Source organism: Tauraco erythrolophus, chromosome 1, assembly GCF_009769465.1.
Source record: "Tauraco erythrolophus isolate bTauEry1 chromosome 1, bTauEry1.pri, whole genome shotgun sequence".
NCBI lineage: Eukaryota > Metazoa > Chordata > Aves > Musophagiformes > Musophagidae > Tauraco > Tauraco erythrolophus.
Window position 1 is genome coordinate 112,692,305 of NC_141465.1, and position 19,399 is coordinate 112,711,703.

The following is a 19,399-nucleotide window of genomic DNA, read 5'->3' on the forward strand; positions in this document are numbered from 1 at the left end:
GCAACCCTGAAAGGCCTATTAACTCCAACAGGTGTGGCCAGCTCTGCACGCATCTGGTTGCGTGATGTTACTGGGCACAGGGGCCCTTCAGAGTAGCAGTCTTCCTTTGCCAGGACTTGCTCTTTCAGGAGCATTTTCTCCTTTCTGAGCCTTTCAGGGTCAGTGAGATGTGAGGCAGACCCCTGGGGTGAACCCTACCACATCCATGGGGTTTATGTACACAGCTGCACCCTCCTTCCGGGGCCTGCATGACCTCTTAAACCGATGTTCATCACTATGATGATTTTTGAAAGTAATTTGGGGCAACTGTACATACCCTTAGTTTCATAAGAAGCAATGTCATGATATGCCGGAGCCAAAGCCTATTGCACAAGGACTGATATAGGTGGAGATAGGGACACAGAGGTGGGTTGATCTGAGCTTGCCATGGTACCACAGGAGGGGTCTCCCAGAGACACCCTCCTCTTCCCACTTTCCCAACCCAAGTAGCTTCCAAGCGGCAGCAGCGCTGCAGACCAGCTGTAGGGACGTCAGCCTTGACCACGCTGCGGGAGGAAGGACACAGTGAAATCAATGGGCAGCGTCCATTTACTGTAATGGGCTTTCGTTTGGGTCAATGGGCTTCCTCCTCCCATTAATCATCCTTGCAAGTCCACCGTGCAAAGGCAGTGCTGGAAGCTAAAAGGGAAATAATCCAATCCCTGTAGAGAATGAAGACAACCCATTAGCGATGCACATGGTGCTCTCTTGCTTGCATTTGCTCTGTCTGCCTGTCTTTTAATTGTGACCGGGGTTACAAGTGGAGGAAGGGCTGGGCTCAGTTTATATATCCATTTTTCATTAAAAAGATTACTCGGAAAGAGGTGTCCTGCGCACAAGTTTCCCTGATTAATCCTTGACATTTCTGAGAGTCAGAGGTCTCCCCATGCTATTCAGCTTCCTGACAATCTTTTCTTATGGCTTAACTAGTGCTGCAATTAGATTTCAAAATTACCTGGTAGTCCATGCAACTCCTTATGGAGAGCCCCGTGTCAGGAGTTTGCCCTGTGATGGGAGCCGGATGAAGGCTCCCAGCCGTGTGCCACAAACTGCCCCTCGCCACCTGGTCCCTTCAACATCCCCATGGGAGCCGGCCACCACATGTCCTCACCCAGCCCAGCTTCACTGGTGTTTGTGCTCAGTGATGGGGAACAGCAAAGCTTCTTCCACCAGCATGCAGGACCCAGATTTTCAGCCCTCAGAGGAAACTCCCACCTGCTCCTTCCAGCAGAGGGTATCAGCAGAGAAGCACCGATACAGCGAAAATCACTCATCCCCCAGTGCCAGACCCGGGTGCAAGTCACAGGTAGTGGTGAGGCCAAGGCTTGGTGAGACCCAAGGTGGACATCCACAGGGCTTGGCTTCCTCCGGGCTGGTGAGCCTGTCAGTGAATAATGAAGCTCTTGGTGATTAATAGACCTTTTAAATTTTTTTAATGGGGCTAGGACTCGGAGGCAGTCCAGGGAAACACAAGTTGCTAAGGGCTGTGCCATGACACACAAAGGAGCTACGCTCACCAGATAAATTATTCATTGCTGTTTTCCCAGCTCAGCTCTCTTGTTGACCTGGTATTGCTGGTGAAGAAAGGTCTGCAGAGAATAACTGATGAGGTGGGACTGAAAGAGCAGAAAGTTTGGACAGTGGCTCAGCATGCAGGTAAACATCATGTCAAATGGAAAACAACACAAAGAGAAAAAGATTGAATTGGGAGGTGAAAAATGAGGGTAAGATGAAAAACCTGGTGGGGAATTGATGGCAGCAATAAGGGCTGTGAAACTGTCACTGGGAGAAGCACAAGGCTAGAAACTCTGCAAGGACTGGAGTGTGCTCCCAACATTTTGCCAAAGCCAGGAACAAGCACGTCTAAGACAGCTCTGCTGAATGGGTCAGGGTGCTGGAGCATGAGAAACGGCAGCAACCCAGCAATGGGGACTGTGGAAAGGCGCCAGCTGCAAAGAGGGCTGTCAGGGCCAGAGCTGCAAAAAATAAAAGATGATGTGATGAGGGAAACAGCTAAAACGAGAAACTGCCCTGCTACTGAAGAGTTGAAAAAGACAGCTGTGATGACTTGGATGTGTGTCAGGAATGGCCCCTAAAAGATACCCTACATGGCAACGCACATGGGAATGTGAGCCACTAGAAATAGAAGAATACTGAGCTCAGGGCAGGCAGAGTAAAGAGCAAAACTGAGCTAAATGGCTGGAAGACAAGGGAAGTTATTCCAAGACCAACAGGGTAGGGAGAAACCTCTTTACTGAGCTGATGGACTAGGAAAAAAAAATCGAAATCTATCGTAATTTTTTTAGTTCAACTAATTCACAGAAGGGTTTAAACCTTGACTGGACTCATACAAAGAGCACCTCTCGCCCAGGTGTCGGAGCTGCTGAGGGTTGGGCAGTGTCTCTGGGAGGACTGGGAAAGAGCTGGAAGGAGTCATCCCACCCCGGGGACAGGGTTAGGACCCAGCACTCTCCTCCAGGTTCGACTCACTGCCAAGCCACTAGCATGCACTCATGGTCCTTTGTGTGTTTGGGGGACATGATTCATGGAGAGGCCTGGATATTTTACTGAAAACTGTGAAGTAAGTGTCTTCAGACCATTTAGACACCTACGTACCACTGTAATCCTTTGAGTAGGGGTTGATGCTGGAAAAGCACCATCCTTCCTTAGTTCCTTTTCTACCAGGGAGGAACCGTGGGGCATCATGGCTGCCTGCTGGGAGCGGGGATGGTTCAGAAAGCTTTTCCATGCAACTCTTTGATGGCTTTCTGAAATTCCTCTTTGCTTTGATTTACATGTAAATTTATATGCGCCTAGGTCATGTTTTGGAGCTTTGAAGTGTACTTCAGGTAGCAGCAAAGGGGCGGCGGATATTAAAGGAATAATTAAATGAGAAGAAGCCATTAGTACAGACATAAACCAGAAAGCTACACAAAGAAATGATCCCATCGCTCTTCTCATAAAGATAAAACACATTCCTTATGCAGATCAGGATATTTGACTTTAAGGAATTCAGATGGGATTGACTTAGTTGAAATAACAAATATGGCCAAGAAAGAAGGCAAGATTTACATTGTTGAAGCAGTACTCTTCGTCTGGCAGGATGGTTTGCACTGCAGTGGCTCTCGTGCCCACCAAAACTGGTGGGGACCATGCCTCTGGTCACAGCTACCAGAGAAAACCAGGGCTGGAATCAATGCATCAAGTGAGAATATGGTTGCTTAAAATTCTTTAAACAAAAGCAGCACTTTGCAAGCAGCAGTGCAGGCTGTGCATCTCATGCTGCCAGTCGCCTTCATGGAGACACCCCAAAACCATGAACCTCCTCCCTTCCTACCACTAGTGAGGTGCACTCTGTGGCATGAGTGCCAGTGTTTACAGGACCTCCTCACCACAGGACAATCATGATTTATGGAAAATTGAGGACATAGATAAAGTGTTTGTGTTTTTTTCTTACTGATGAAAACTTGCAGCCATAAATACATGTGCCGAGCTGGCCTGACTGATAGATCCATCAGGGCTTGCTCTTCTCCAGGATTTAGCTGTCAGCCTGTCAAAGGCAGCTGCTCAAAGGTTGAATTTTGTTTCTGCTCCCAGAGTCATCAAATTTTCAGTCAATCCCAGCCTGGATGGCTGCTGTAATCCTTCACCCCATTGGCTGTGCCACCTTCTTTCCTCTTGACAAGGGCTCTGGGATGGGAGCTCGGGCAGGTGCTGGTTCCCCTTTCAGGTGTCACAAAGGTGTACCTCCAGCACTTCCCAGGACAGGTGGCACTCAAGAAAACCTGGGAGAAAGGAAAAAGTGTATTTTTTATTTCCATAGGGCTGTTTTTCAAGCATTTGGGAAGTGCTGGAGGTGGAGTTGTGACTGCAAAAGCAATAACATTGCTTAGCTTTGTTAGCAGTAGTAATGCAGGAGAAAGTATCTTTTTTTTTTTCCCCTTGGAAAAAGAAAGTATCATTTTAAGGGAAATTTTTTAAGGGAACATCTAAAGAAAAAGACTGAGTAAAATTCTGGAAGGAAGGAAGGAAGGAAGCATTGCACAAAAGCGATAAAATGACTTTGCTTCAACCCTTCCACAGTGAAACACTTAGCTTATTCTTTTGGGAGGCAACATGTTCTTCTGAAATTCATTTAATATAAAAAAAAAAAGCCCTGTCAGTTGTTGAAATGACAACAAACGCTTTGACAGGCATCAAAGTATCTGCTCGTCTTTCTCAAGTTTGGTTTCATAGGAAATTCCAAAACTTGTTGGTTTTGATCCAGCAGAGAATAAGAGCCCATCACAAAACTGGGGAATTCCCTGCAAAATGGAAATTCCACCTCCCACGCAGTGGTAGTTACTCTCATTACCTTTAGTTTCTTGCACGCTCCCTGGTTTCTCTCTGCTTCCCGGGACTCCCAGATGTAAATGCAGGAAGGTGGCACAGCGCTGCCCAGCCATGTCTACCCCCTCCCCTGCCCTGTTGCAGCCACGGCCCCCTGGGAAAAGCACTGGCTCAGAAAAGCGAGGAAGGACAGGGAGCTCACCCAGCATGGGAGAAGGTGCCCACGTTTCTTGGCGTTTTGCCATCAAAAGCAGTGCAGGACGAAAGCAGAACTGGGCTGGTGCTTTGGCCAAACGTAGTCATGAAGGCTGGGAGTATGCTTGCACCACTGGGAAGGGACACCCTACTGAGGAGGGGAGAGCCCTCCTCCAAACTTGCAGGCAAACTGGACTAATGTTTGGCCAAATTGTCTGCAAAAGGGAAGAATCAAAGCCCTGGTAGAGCAGCAGCATGAACCGAGCCCGATTCCTCCTGGGCTTATCCCTGGCAGGAATGTGCCCACGTGGATCCCCTGCCTAGGCAGGAGTGAATTCTTCTTCTCTACCTGGACATCTGTATCTACCAAATGAATAGGATTATTCCTATTGCAGCTTATCTCTGCTCCGTAGTTGGGTTATTTGTTGAGGGATGGAGAGATGGATGTTGAAGCACTTGTGGGAAAACTGCTTTTCTTTCTCCCCAGCATGACCGTGCCAGCTCATCCCCTTGAAAACTTGGCCAGGAGAGAGTTGAATGTAAAATGATTTAGCACTGCATAAAAAATTCATGGGAAACGTATTCCCACCCCTAGTGTTTTTTTTTTCCATCTGGTTTCCACACTTCAGCATTACACAGAGAATTGCTTTCCATGGAAAAACCATACTCACTAGCAGGAAAATCAGCTTTCTGGTCTTACAAGCAACAGAGCTGCTTGCCCAGGCCGGGAGTTGCTGCCCTAGATGTGCATTTTTGTGGGCTCACCCTGGCTGGACCCGGGCATGCAGCCACAGGGAGGCATGTCCTTCATGGCCCACAGATCCCCAGCACAAGCAGGTCCTATGTGCACCTCAGTGTGCCCGTGCATTCATACTTTATTCCTTGGCATATTTTGGGCCCTGTGAAGCAAAATATTCCGGCATAAAACTCCCCTTTAGCATGAGAAAGAGGTCGCACAAGAGCTCCAGCGGGGGCTCCACATTGCAGTTCTTCAAAAAACATGCTTGCCTCGTGTACATAACTTTTACATAGTCCTGGTAAGCATTTCTGGGCACTGCTGCAGTATGCATGAGAGCAAAGAGTATCATGACCTTCGGGAGCACCCCACTGGTCCCACACACAGGTTGCACCACTGAGTCCCATCACCCAGTGATGAGGGGGACCCATTGGCATGCAGACCTGGGGCAGGATGCACCTCCAGTCAGGGACAAATGAGCAACTGTTATAAAGAAAGAAAGAAAATAATTGGGAGAGGGAAGGGGAAAAGTAATGAACTGAAAGAATAAATTCATTTGATATGACAGAAAAATAGTTTTTTATTATTAAAGAACAGAGTATGCTCTAGTTTGGTTTCTAGTTGTATCTCCTGTGATTCACAGACTGACTCATCTCAAGCATTGCCAGTTATATAATGGGATAGATTCTTGAAGATACGTGGTGGCTCGCAATTTTCAAAATTAATAAAAAGCCTCTATTGTTACACTGCTGGATCATCCCGACAGTGACATGCTATGGAAAGAAGGAAGAACAGGCTGAAGTCACACAAACCTGTACTTTAAAATTAGGACCTCATGAAGTTTGTCCCAGACAGAGGCTCCCCTGCGAGATACACTCAAAGGACTCAGTCACCAGCAGCAAGGCCATTAGTCAAGAATCAGATGGGTATAAATATGGCTGGGTCTAATAAGCTCTATTTCTGCTTCCTAATGGAAATGCTCAGGGCAATCAAGGGCTGTAGAACTGAAAGGACTCTTCTGGCTCATCAAATCAAACCCCCTTTTGCCCCCAGCGCCTCACCACCTAGTGCTGCTTACGAAGTTACTGTGCTTTAGACCCAGGTGGACGTGGAGCCCCGTATGCCGCATCAGAGGCTGCTCTGAGCCCACTGGGACCCTGGGTGAACACCCAGCTGAAGTGCACACATGGCAAGCTGCTAGAAGTTTGCTCTTGTGACAGTGCTGGTTTGCAGTCCAGAAAGCTTCTTCAGCCTTCTCCTGCTTGCCCTTGAGGTATGAGGAGGGCGCTGACAGCCCCTCTCATCAGGCTTGAAATGCCCACTCCATCAGTGTCCTCTCCAGATCAGAAAAAGTCACTCCTCCAGACAGCCAGCAGCCATCTCTGCTGACTCCAAGTGGTTTTGTTTGTCTTAGGCATGGCTGGGCAGACCAGGCTTCCAAAGAGGCTTTCCACCCGCCACGGCAAATGTGGGGCATGCAGACCTGCCCCACGCTAGCCCTGCAGCAGGGACACACGGAGATTTTTGCTCCATCAGCGTTCTCACCTATCGCCACAGGTTACTGCAGCCATTGCTGGTACCCAGCCAGGGCATCCCTTGCACACTGTGCTGTTGCAGTGCATTCCTTTTCTTCTGCTGTGGTCCTCAAGGTGGAATGATCAGGGTTTTGGCAGAAAATAAACATTTGAAAGGGCTACATCACCCAACTTTGCAAGTTGGTAGTGTCTCACTCACAGGAACGGATATCCTCCACTGGATGTGGACAGCCCCTCCCCATTATAACCAGCTACAGATGCTATGGAGCTTGGAGGCACATGGACCCTGAAAGCCCTCTTCTTGAGACATGGGTTTTCTCAGGAGAGATCAGGGCACAAGCAGGACCAACAGGCTTGTGGACTGGTGAAGCTTTTAGTGCTAGAAAAATACACTTAACTTGTAGTGTCTGACACTACAGCCATATTCCTCATGTGGCTTGCTGTTGTGATGGGGTTTTAATGTTTAGGTTAAGTTTTTATTTGTAACAGTAGTTGCTTTATCTATTTTTTCATTTGATGTTTCCATTTCTAAGGCACAACTATCATCAGCATCTGGAATACTTAAAGTAAGCAATTAGGATAATTATTTTTATTAAGATAACACCAGAAAACCCTCAGTGAGGATGCTATGATTTCATGTGTTGTTCAAAGACAGAGCCAAGACTGTTTCTGCTCTACCTGGCAGTCCATCTCTTGCTTGTTATTTATGAAGGTAAACAGCAGTCAATCTCCTAAATAATTCCAGAGCAGAGACTGAGCAAGAGTTGAGGATTTAGCACACTGATGTTGCTGCACAGTCAGAACCAATGCCACAGAGAGTTGTCCCTGAGAACACAGTTTCCTTCCAAATGAAAAACCCAAGGAGAGATGATGGGCTCTGCAGTGTCCCTCAGAGATTGCTGAAGCACATGAATTGCTGCTTCACTGGCTGCTTGTGTTTGGCACCACCATAGTGGGAAGCATGATTTGTGTGGACTGAGCTTGTGCCAGAAGTAGGATGCTGAGGGCTTGCAACCTCATGCTGATGCAGAACTGCAGGAGGCCAACAGAATGGGCTTTCCTGTGCGGAAAGGGTTGTGGCACTGGACTCCTGTTCTACATAGACAGTGAAAATGAAACAACCTGCAATAAAAGCAACCTGACTTGTTATTTATGAAAAAAACTTGCCCCAAGAACAGTGGTATTAAGGGCTAAGCCTTAACATAAGGGATGGTTGATCCCTTCTCAAATGCCTACTATGAAAATGGTATCCAAGAGAGTGGTTTAGACCTCTAACTTCCTGGTGTTGGCTTCATATAGCCTGGCTGAGGAGCAGGGCCTATATTCAAACCATAATCTATAGGTACCTCCATAGGGTGTTTTGATGGCTTCTCTTTATTGACCGCGTAAGCAGGCAGGATCTGGGATTGCTGGATAATTGCAGTCTGAATTGCTCACTCTTCTCTGCAACATGGACTCTACAGGAGACACCAGTGCCACTTGTCAGTGTCAGAGAACATAACCTGCATGTCATCTTAGTCTCTTTCTGAGACATTTGTCTAACCCAAGACACGACTGATCTGGGCAGAGATTCTTAAATAATGATTTTCCCCAAATAGAACTCCAAATAAAATTCCATGATCAAAACCTTAATTATTGCCTAAACAACTTTAACTTAATTGCCAGGTCTGGCTGAACAAATCCATTGGGACGTTAAGGATTTATTGCTAATGCAAACAGAACTCTGATGTATTTCTTCACAATATTGTGTTAAGTAAAATGCTTGGATTCCTCCAGTGTTATTTTAAAGAACTGTGTGTGATAAGTCAACTTGGTTATGTGCTCTGTGTGAAAATTGCCAAATATCCCACAGGGCAAACATGAAAAAGCAGCAGAGAAGACATTCTGAAGAAATGAGACTTTATTGACTTTTTTCATCCCACCTTCAAAGGCCGTCAATCAAATATTGTTGAAGACTGAGATTTCACAATTTCATTGTGATTCCAAAGGGTGGGGTGTAAAGTGAATCTCATGTTGGCATATCACTGACGGTATGATTTTTCTTTTTCGAACAAAAACAGAAATGAAGCAAGAGAGAGAACAGGGATGGAAAGCAAGGAAACAGAGTCCTTGATTCAGTCCCTTCTGATATGAATGACAGCTGGTGCTGGTCTATCACAAGGACAGGATTCACACAGAAAAGGAATGAGATGGGAAAGGAAAATTCATCATCAGGGAAATCACTTCTGAGCAGATCAAGAAAATGTGGATCCCATTCTTGGGTTGGTTTTGTTTTTTTCTAAGCAGAGAAATAATGAGTAGTGACACAGATATCTATTTCATCTACAGTATATTTTTCTTGATCTTTTCGCCTTTGCAGTTGCCAAACACTGCTGTTTCAGCAGATCAAAACTGAATAAGGGCTTGTACTCTGTGCCATATCGTGTTTCTGTTTTTCAAGTGGTATGTCTTGAATAGAAAAAACAGCATATGATAAACCTATTAATTCTCAGAGGACCACCCACTGTCGCAGCTGAAGTTCAGCAGTAAAACTCCCAGCGATGAGTTAATGCACAGGAGCACAGCTGTCCTTCACGGGCCTCCACTCGCGCACAGTTGCACCGGCTTTCTCCATCTATCTGACCATGAAGATTTAGGGTTTGCTCTACCATCTTATTTCTGCCATCCTCTCCAAACCTTTTAAAGTCCCAACTCATGCACTCTATTACCAGGGGCCACCTTTGATTATTCTCTTAGCCGTATGTCTCAAACTTCAAGGGCCAGAAGTTCTTTTTTTTTTTCCTCCTAACTGTTTAGACTCCATATACACTCTAGCAACATCTTTTTACCTTTTTTTGTCTATTTTTACCTATTGCCAGTATAGTCCCTGTCTCAAAGAACTTACGTTATGAGCTTGAGAACAGAGATCAATATCCTCCAGTGCCATAAATGGCCTTAAGCTGTTAATTTTCAAGGACTACTATAAATGACACCAGGTGAGGATTCAACATTGATAATTTACAGGAGCAATAATTTTTAAATGCAATCTCCTAAGTGCGTTTGCAATGTGAGCAAGAGGAGGACCTGAGGAGAGCTGTGCGCTCAGGAGGCACCAAGGGACACCAAGGATGAACGAAATTGCATGTGGAAGGGTAAAACTGAGAAGAGGCCAGGCACTAAATAATGAGGTAGCTTGTGCTAAATTATAGCACCCAGCTGTGGGTGAATTGTTTCCATGAAGCGGTGTCACAGGTGAACCCAAAACGTGCAGGGGCCTTTAGAAGTTTTCCTGCAATCCTGTTTCCAGATGTTGCTTCTCGGGGTTTGGGTCCAACTGGAGGTGGGACAACATGAGTTCAAATGCTGCCAGTCATTGATGCTTCTTCCTGGAAGGCTGTGAAGAGCTGTTTTTCTTAATGTTTCAAATGAAACGTCCTTGAAATGTCGGTAAGTGTGACAGTGTGATGAAGACGATTTATAGCAGAGCTGCCTGGAATGTGTATGAGGAGACAATGACAAGCAAGGAAAGAAGAAAAGAAAGCAAGCAGAGCTGTGAATGAGTGAAAATATAGGGTTCATTTATTAGCACAGAATTTAACATCTCAGTAACAATCCAGTTGTTCACTGTTACACCAGAATATGTGTTATACATCAGCATCTCCTGCAAGGCTGTTTCTCTTAGCAGCGGGAAACTTTCTTTCCTGCTAGACTTTAAATCTCATTTCCAGATTATCTTAATTACTTTCCAACTGAGTCAAGATACTGGAATGTTTCTTTGGAATTGTCCGAAATGAACTTTTTCTTCTTTTCTTGGAGATTCAGTCCTATTTCTGTACAGAGTCCATGAAGTGCCTAGTCTTATCTTCTGCAGCCGACCCGTTTCAATGGCAGCTTTGCACACAAAAGGCTTTGTCCGAACAGACCCTTGGCACTGCTGCGGATGAAATGCATGAAACAATCTATGTGAAACTGCCCGATTTGACAAGTTATTTTCCAGTAAACTTAAAGGCAGGAGAGTATTCAAGTTCCCTGGACAGCTCTGACCAATTTTGCAGCTTTTTCTGTGGTGACAGTGGCTGACAAGAAAGGAAGTGAACAAGGGGGAGATGCATTGAGCCGCTTATCTCTGTCATGTCTTGATTAATACAACTGAAAGGCAGAAGCTATAATTGAACATGGGGTCTCATGCTGAAGTCACTAACAGACACATGCTTTGATGGGAGGAGAGCAGATAGGCCAAGCCATATTTGGTACGTGAATATTGCTAAGTATTATGTTTAGCTAAGAGTTAAGGAGGAAAAGAAAAATAGAAAAGAAAAATGGGCTCTTCTCTGGGTTTAAAATATTAAACAGAGGCTAAACTATTGGTTCTGAGCTCTGGAAAGCCTGCTTAGATGACTCATTGACGAGGTGAAGATAGGAACCTTATTTAATTTATCAGTTCCTGGAATGAGACTTTGGGATTTTTACTATGGAGAAACATTCTCTGAAAGTTACTGCTTTATCATCAGTGGGATTAGCACCATCCAGAGTTAACTCCCTACTGAAATCAATGGTCCCTCATGAGAGCTTCAGGACAGTACTGGGCTCTTGCGAATGGTTGTCCTTCCTTGTGCAGAGGTGCTTAAAATAGGGAGAATGTAGCTGGGTGATGTGGCTCTAGTTCATGGGACTGGATTTATCTGTATGCTGGGGAATGAGCTGATTGCTCTACTTTTGTGCAAGCTGATTTATTTTGCATTCTTGTTATGAATGTAATTCCTTAAGGGGAAAGACTTCCCGACTGCAGTTATATTTATTCTTATTGCAGAGCCATTCCCCATCTCGTTGTGCTTAAATCACTTGCCTAATGTTGTCAAGTTGTTCTCAAAATTAGAATCCAAGTTTTGATACACCAAAAACATCAAGCAGGACTCTCCAAACTACAAGTAGTCTGACGCCTGTGTAGAATCACCACTCTGGAGACTAGTGAACTACTGGAGAGAATTTTTCAGAAAAAAAGGTAACGAATAACAGAGCTATTTTTGGGTGTTCTTTTAAAATCAGTGACTGTCTAAGAACAGTAGTTTCTAGCACAGGCTTCATTGTAACTGGAAAATGGATCCATCCACAGAGCTCAATCACACATACATCACACAGGCTGACAGCTCACATTCTATTACCTTTCTTTAATGCTGCATTTCTAAGTGATAATTATTTTAATGGATGATTATTCTGGTTTTCAGAAGTTCAAGGAATTTCTGATATGAGTAAGCAGATGTAACTTTTAAAAAGCTTTACTTCATATAAATTTGCCCTGTAATTGATCATATAAGTCTCTGTGATACAATCCCTAGCAAATGATCTCAGTAAAATCTGTCATTCTATCTCCTTTGAGATACTTATATCCATTAGACAAGATTCTCCATTCTCTCTTTGATTATTTGTTCTGGCAATAAAACCTGTGGTGGCTGTTTAAGAAATAAACCTGGAGTTCAAAAACTCCCAGTAGGAACCATGGTGAATATAATTTCATTATACATAGCAAGGAAAACATATTATTCTATTTGTTGAAGCCTTTGTGGTCTATTGGGAGAGTCCTGGAATAGAGAGAGAAAAATGCCTCCTTCTATGGGTTGCAAATTGGATCATATCTAAGTTTTAATTTTGAGCTCTGAGGAACAAGTGCAGAATGAGCCACTGGCCAGATGAAGAAGAAATACAACAGATTCCAATTTTCTTTTCTGTTTGTCAGTCTTGCCCTAGCCCTGTTTTGGATACGGGACAGACAAATGCTTGTATAAGCCTCCCCCATTCTGCAGGAAACCACAGAAAGCAACTGCCTGGGCACAGGAGCTGTTATTTTGGTGGTATTTGGATGAGAAAGGCATAAAAGCTGTTCACACTATGTCTGACAGAAAAGAGGCTCCCATAAAGGGAAGCATCCTTGCTAAGTAAACTGCAGCAAGTGGATACTCAAGAAAGGAGAACATCTGCTTTTCAAGAACCATCATCGCACGGGAAGGCTCTGGAGCTCTTGATGCCTCTGCTTCTCATGGTGAAGACTGCGGTTGGGGGTGGATATATCTGTGTTGGATGTTTTCCCACTTACTGCCATGACAAGATAGGGTATTACTCAAGGGTTTTCCCTACTCAGAATGGTCATGAAGGCATGTGCCTGAGTCTGTGATGAGCATGTTGGGAAAGGGGGCTGCAAACCACTGTTTTCCCTCTTTATGGTCGTGGGGGAAGAGGGCAGATGGGTCAGGATCTTGTTTTGTCCTGTTTCTTACGACCCAGAGATGATGGCCAGGAAGACGCAAGGCAATGCAAGACAAAGCAAGGCAAGGCAAGGCAAGGTGTTGCAAGGAAAGGAGTATATAGTTTCCAGGCAGAAAATAAGGCACATGGGATCTCGACATTTTCTTCAACTTGTCCCTGCATGTACATATCAGCACCAAAGACTAAATTGGCCCATTTGGTATTCAGGAGGCCTGCGGTGTCCAAAATATCCATCATATTTTTCCTATTCTGGTTACTTTCTTATTCCTGATGAATACATATATACCACAAATTTGTCATAAACTTGAATAAATGTATTGGCAAGAGATGACAGCCTTTCTTGTCACAGTAGAACGTGATGAGTCAATAATACCTTGTATGTTTTATCAGCTCCCACTAGACAAACTCTCATAGTCTTCATTACCGTCCCAATGTGCTCTGTGAACAGGGAAGCCTCCAAGTGATGCAGCTGAAGCTGCAACCTTTATGAAAAGTCAGCTCTTCTCTGGCATGCTGCGCCTTACAAAGATGGACTTTATGTGATTAAAACCAGCATTAGGAAAAACCCCATCAAGTATGGCTGGCTCAGAACAGTGTGATACCAGTCAGACATGAAAAGACATCACTGACTGCTCAGGTGAAACAGGTAAGCTCCTGTTCAGGCTGATTGCCTGAATGGTTTGGGCTCTGTTCTTCCCAGACACCTGACACGCAAATCTGGATACAGCTCAGAGAAGAGGTCTGGCCCTCATGAAGTGCGTGGTCACAGACCAAGCACTCTGCAGTGCCTCGACATCCTCCCTGCAGCCCTGTGAATGTTTCAGCCTGCACAGCTCTTGGATGAGAAAAACGTATCTCTTTGTCAGCTCTCCATGAGGATGGGTGATCGTTTGTCTGCATTCCTAGCTGAGACTGGAGGGCAGAGCTCCTTTGATTGTGTTTCACCAGCTTGCTTTGTCAAGCAGATTTCAGCCAACTTCTGCTCTGTGGCTGGTAATACAGTCCCAATTAGCCAGCAGCCAATTCTTCAGCCAGATGTCAGCCGCTGGCTTCAGGCAATGGGCTTCTTGAGAGGGCACTTGAAGTGGCAAGAGTCTTACCTTGGGCTGCCAGAACCACAAGCTACTGCTTCATCATACACATCTGGATTCACTGCACTCCCAGTGACAGCCAGCTGGGACATCCTGACAGGAAGAACTGCTTGTGGTCAGCTGTGAGAGCTACACAGAAGTCTGTGGTGAAATCTCAAAAGCAGTTGAAACACCCAGCCCAATGCCAGAATTGCTTTTCTTATCTACAAATGTGTTTTCTCTCTGTGGGATAGCATTCCTGAGGCATTTGCCATCAGTCCAGTCTTGCCATATCCTTTTTTCTCAGTAGAAGATATCCTCTTCCATGTCATGACAATGGCACAATTGTGCTGGCAGAAAACAGGTGACCTCTAAGTGGAGCTAATGATCATCGTGTAACATAACTTCTTCTATGCCCACCCCCATTTCCATTTCTGCACTTCAGTCAAAGCAGAGCAATTCAAAGATTGCAAAGTGTTGGTCATTTTGCAATATCTTTTTTTTTCAATAAGTTGGTCACACACAGATAAAAAGTTCAGATCCGTGGTGCTGTCAGATCCACCTGCTCTGCAGATGGCCTCAGCCTGCTCTTGCCAGGAGAGTACTGGGGGTGGAACTGGGTGCTTTCTCTTGTGAATCTACATCCGCTCATGTTCAGCTTCTTGAAACAGTCATGGCATTTTTCTCAGATGATCACTGAGAAGCTAGACAGTAACACCATGGACTAGGATGGGGTGAAGGCTACCCTTGACAAAAATCACACTGGGTGGCTAATTGTCTTTCCAAAGATCTTGGATGCAAAAGATATTTCAAATAATAACTATCTGAGTCTGCACGTTTGAATGTATCCCATAAATGTTTAGAGAACAGCTCAGACATGAGAGGGTGACACTCAACAACTGCTATTGAGTTTAGAATCTTGTTGGCACCATAGTTTACCAGGCCAAGTGCATGCCTGGCTGCCAGCTGTGCTAGAGGCTGCGTTCCAGCTTTCCCTGATATCTAAGTTGTCAGGTGCACCCACAGGGCTGTCACCATGACAAGAGCACCCACCAGCCAAGAGGCACACAACCAATGCACCAGCTGGGACCATGCCATGGATCCATCTCCTTTTCTGAGCTGTATTGTGCAGCGTTCATTTTGAGGAAGATCAGATAGGCTACAGTAGTAAATAAACTGCAAAGAAAAAGGATAATTTTCCTAACTGTTATGAAATTTCCTAGGTAGAAGGGGGAGGAAGGAGCAGAGATGAGGATCTGGGTGTCACTGAGCCTGCTAGGCATGACTGTTTGTGTGCATATCACTGTTTTAAGTCCTGTGACAACAAAACACATCATGACACATCATTACAGCTCTGAATAGCGCTGTGTGCTATCGGGCAGCTCTTCTGCAGGAACCAAAGCTGTGTGGGGTCCAGTGGCCAGCCATGGCTTGCCTTTAGCTTCTCAGCTTGAGATGGGATTCTCATTAAGCCTCGGTCATAGGCCTAGTTCTTGATTTAAATTACATCACAGCAGCTGTATTTAAAAGGTTTTAACTCAACAGATGTCTTCCCGCATGGACACCATCTCAAACCATGCTGGTGCCCTGGATACTGACTTTGGCTGCAGGAACCTCTTTGGTACATATAATTTTCTGCCAGCAGGGCAGGAATTAAACTGAGCCAAAAGAGATTTGTACATCTTCTCAGGAGTATCTGTCCCTATCGCAGTCTAGGAACACACTGTCCTGTCTCAGTACCAAATCTCTCTATTCCAGTGATTTATCCCCTCTTTTCCCAAGAAACAGATGTGTGTCTAATGGCCCTTGTGTCCTTTATCACCTGAGCTATTGGAGTGAGGCAGCTACTGCTGCACCAGATGCATACAAAGGTTGTTCGGTTTTGCCTTACCATCAGTGCAGGCTTCTTTTAGCTTGTTTGGAAAAGCTGCTGCAGATGCAGGTTAACGCTGACATTTCTTTAACTATTGATGTCAAGTGATAACACGGTTGATGTTGAGGACTAGCTAGACCCTGCAATGTCTCCTGCTGCTTCCTGGTGCTCTTGGCTTGTGTCTGCTGTATTTGCTTTCCCTGTGATAAATCAGTGTCAAGCTATGGCCTCTCTTACACTCAGTGATCTCTCTCACAGCAAAAAATAAAAATCGTTCCTGAAACATTTAATCACGAAACCTCCTGGTGAATTCTCCGCATTGTGCTGGGGCGCACAGGACTGTGACAGCTTCTTCAATAGAATCAACCTTGCACCAAGAAAAAAATATCCTATCTCTCATGAAATACTAACTCAAGTTGCCAGCATCAGCATTCTAGGATTTTGCTTTTCAAAGTCACCAGGTTGAAGGAAAACATACTTTCAGTCCTTGGCTCACCAAATGCAGAACAGAGTTGTTCTGAGAGTTGTTTACCAGCCTGATCCTTGCCTAAACCGCTCGAATTTTATTTTCTGCTTGGTCTAACCATCCCCAGCCTTGAAATGAATTGTTCTGGAGCCAGTATCTGGCAGTGGGAGCACCCAGACCTCGCAGGCATTGTTAGAGCTGAGTTCCTGCAGAGACTGTTCAGAGAACTCTCTCATTCTCTTCCCAAGTTTGTTTCCCCACTGTCACCATATAGTGTTTTTTCATTTAAATAAAAGCTGCCCATCTGGTCTGGTTTCTGCAGCGTGCTTCTAGCCAGCTCTTAGCAAACCAGCCTGAGGAACTGCAGCACTTTCTGGGAAAAATCCCAGCAAACCCTCCTCTCCACTAGCCAATAAATCAAAGCTTGCACTCCAGCACCCTCTGGCAGGAGGGTGCAAAAATGGTATTACTGCAAAGGGGGAAGGAATCCCAGGAACACACAAAGAATGATAATAAAAGGAGACTCGTGATTAGGCATTCCTCAGCAATAACTGTTTTAGAGGCTCTTGCCAGAGCTGCTTAGGGCACGCTGCAGTGCTGCGCAGAGGCTCCTGCTACGCAGTGCTAAAAAGCTAACGATCGGCTAATGCTGAAAGGAGCAGACTCCGTCAGCTGCATTAGCTCTGCGTGGTTGCTGAACACCATGTGGTACCATATGTGAAATAAAACGGAAAATATCCCCAGTGAAAGAGAGAAGCCATTCAAGGAAAAGACACAGCACAAGGAGCTGCAGGCTCCGTGGCAGACACCACAACCAGAGATGATGCTTGTCATTTGGAAGGAGATGCAAAACCTGCAGAGGCTCCGTCACTCTGCAGAATTGACAGAGGTTGCCAACAGCTCCAGAGCACACATGGGTGACCAGGCCCAAATCAAACTGGTTATTTGTTTGTTTTAAATTGGATACAGATGCCTGAATCAGCACTGTGGCAGAAACAGTTTTATTAACACTGGAAGAGACACCCTAGATAACACAGCACATGCAGTAAACCCTAGAGACTTCATGAACTCGTCTCTACCAAGCAAGGGTGTGAAATGCAAACTCGGATAAGTACCAAAGTGAATGTAAACTCGTTACATTCAGGAACGCGTATGTGCTGGAAACTGAATCTCTTCACTATTTGGGAAATCTTACATGCTGGATTTCAACAGAAAGGATTGGCACTGAAGAGAGAGGAGACAGAGAAGTGAGAGATCAGAAGTGGGGAACACACAAAAACCTTTCCTGATGGAGAGATTTCAAAGAATTCCTGTAAATGTGTTGGAAGGGAAGTCTTTCACTGCATGCAAAGGGAATGTTTTCTCAAGGGTATACTTGATGCCAGATATTTTTCTACACTTGACGCTCCAGCATCAGCAGGTCTCTGGCAAGGCCATAAAAGAACAGCATATGTTTGTTCACATTCGGCACCCTGTTTGGAAGATATTATTTTCTCCAGCTACCACTGAACTGTGCATTCAGCAGCCCAGAGGCCAAAATATTTCATCAGGCCAACCAACCACCTTTCGCTTCTCTTAGTGTGGGGAGGGATGGAGACTGCCCTCACAGGTCTTTTAAAGAGTGTATCAATCAAACAGCTATCAGGTGTAATGTCGGTAAAGCTGATGCTGCATTTGGGCTAAGAACTTGACACAAGACCCCATCATTCTGTGTTCTTTCCTATACTAAGACCTGCGCAAGACCATAGAAGAGATCGTGCCAACACACCAAGCTACTCTGACACCAGCTGGAGCACTGAGGCTAAAGCAAAGTGACGGTAATGAAAGACAGCTGCAATATGCTTGTCCTACCTGATAAAGATTTACAGAAAAATGTGTGCCACATCTTCCTCAAGCAACACCTGGAATCTGCACAATGTAGAGACTGAAAAAATGGGATGCATATCTTATTCAGGTGGAGGAACTGAAGGAATCACTTGAAGTCCTGCTGTAAGGACAACAGCAGGTTGGCTGAGGTAGCTGTGGGCAGAGCCAGCAGATAGGTTTGTCCAGGGTGCAGATATTTCAGCACAAGCGCCAACACACACACCTCAGAAATGAACAGGACGTTTTAAATCAGAGAGGTTGCTTATTTATGCTGGCAGCAATGCGTTAGGATCATCTCGATTGTTACTTGCTCTCACATTTGGCTTGGGGTAAAAAAGGGGAGGGGAGCTGCCTCTTTGAGGGAGCCTGGCAAGCGCCAGGCAAAGAGCTGTGCGTGCAGAGATGTGTCACGCAGCTCGGAGCAGCTGGACGTCGGGCTTTGAAAGGAGCGTGTCCCCGTCGGTGTCCTTTGCTAGGACTGATTGCAGAACATATTTAGCTTTCTACCATTTAAATGTACAAATGGCTGCTCTGTGACTCAAATATAATAGCTCCAGTGCTCCTGGCAGGCTCTCTCCCTTGGAGGCAAAAGGCAGCTCTCTGTGACTAGCAATGCTCCTATAACGCTGCAGACTCGCTCTGATTTTTGTGATGTGGCACTCCAGACCCAGAGCTGATGCCAGCCTCCCAGCTGGCTCTCCTGGACCTGCCTACCCACGATGCTCCCTTTGCCAGGGCAGCACATCATATATCCTCTTCCTCAGGGACAGACAAAGGGCCAAACTCTTCTTTTTGGAGAAAAATCGCTACCATTTCTGATGGAACTGAAGTTACTGGGAATCAATTAATCACCTCTTAGAAAAGAGTGTCCCAGTGGACACCCATCTCCTCTCCAGGCAGTGGGACCCACTGTTGACTGCTACGAGCAATTCTCTGCCACCTAGTACTGAGTGACGGCAGGGAAGGATGGGAGCCTCCATTCCCTGCAATCCATGGCCACCAGTGTGCACTGCTCCCAACTGTCACAAGCCCCTGCAGTCCCAGGACATC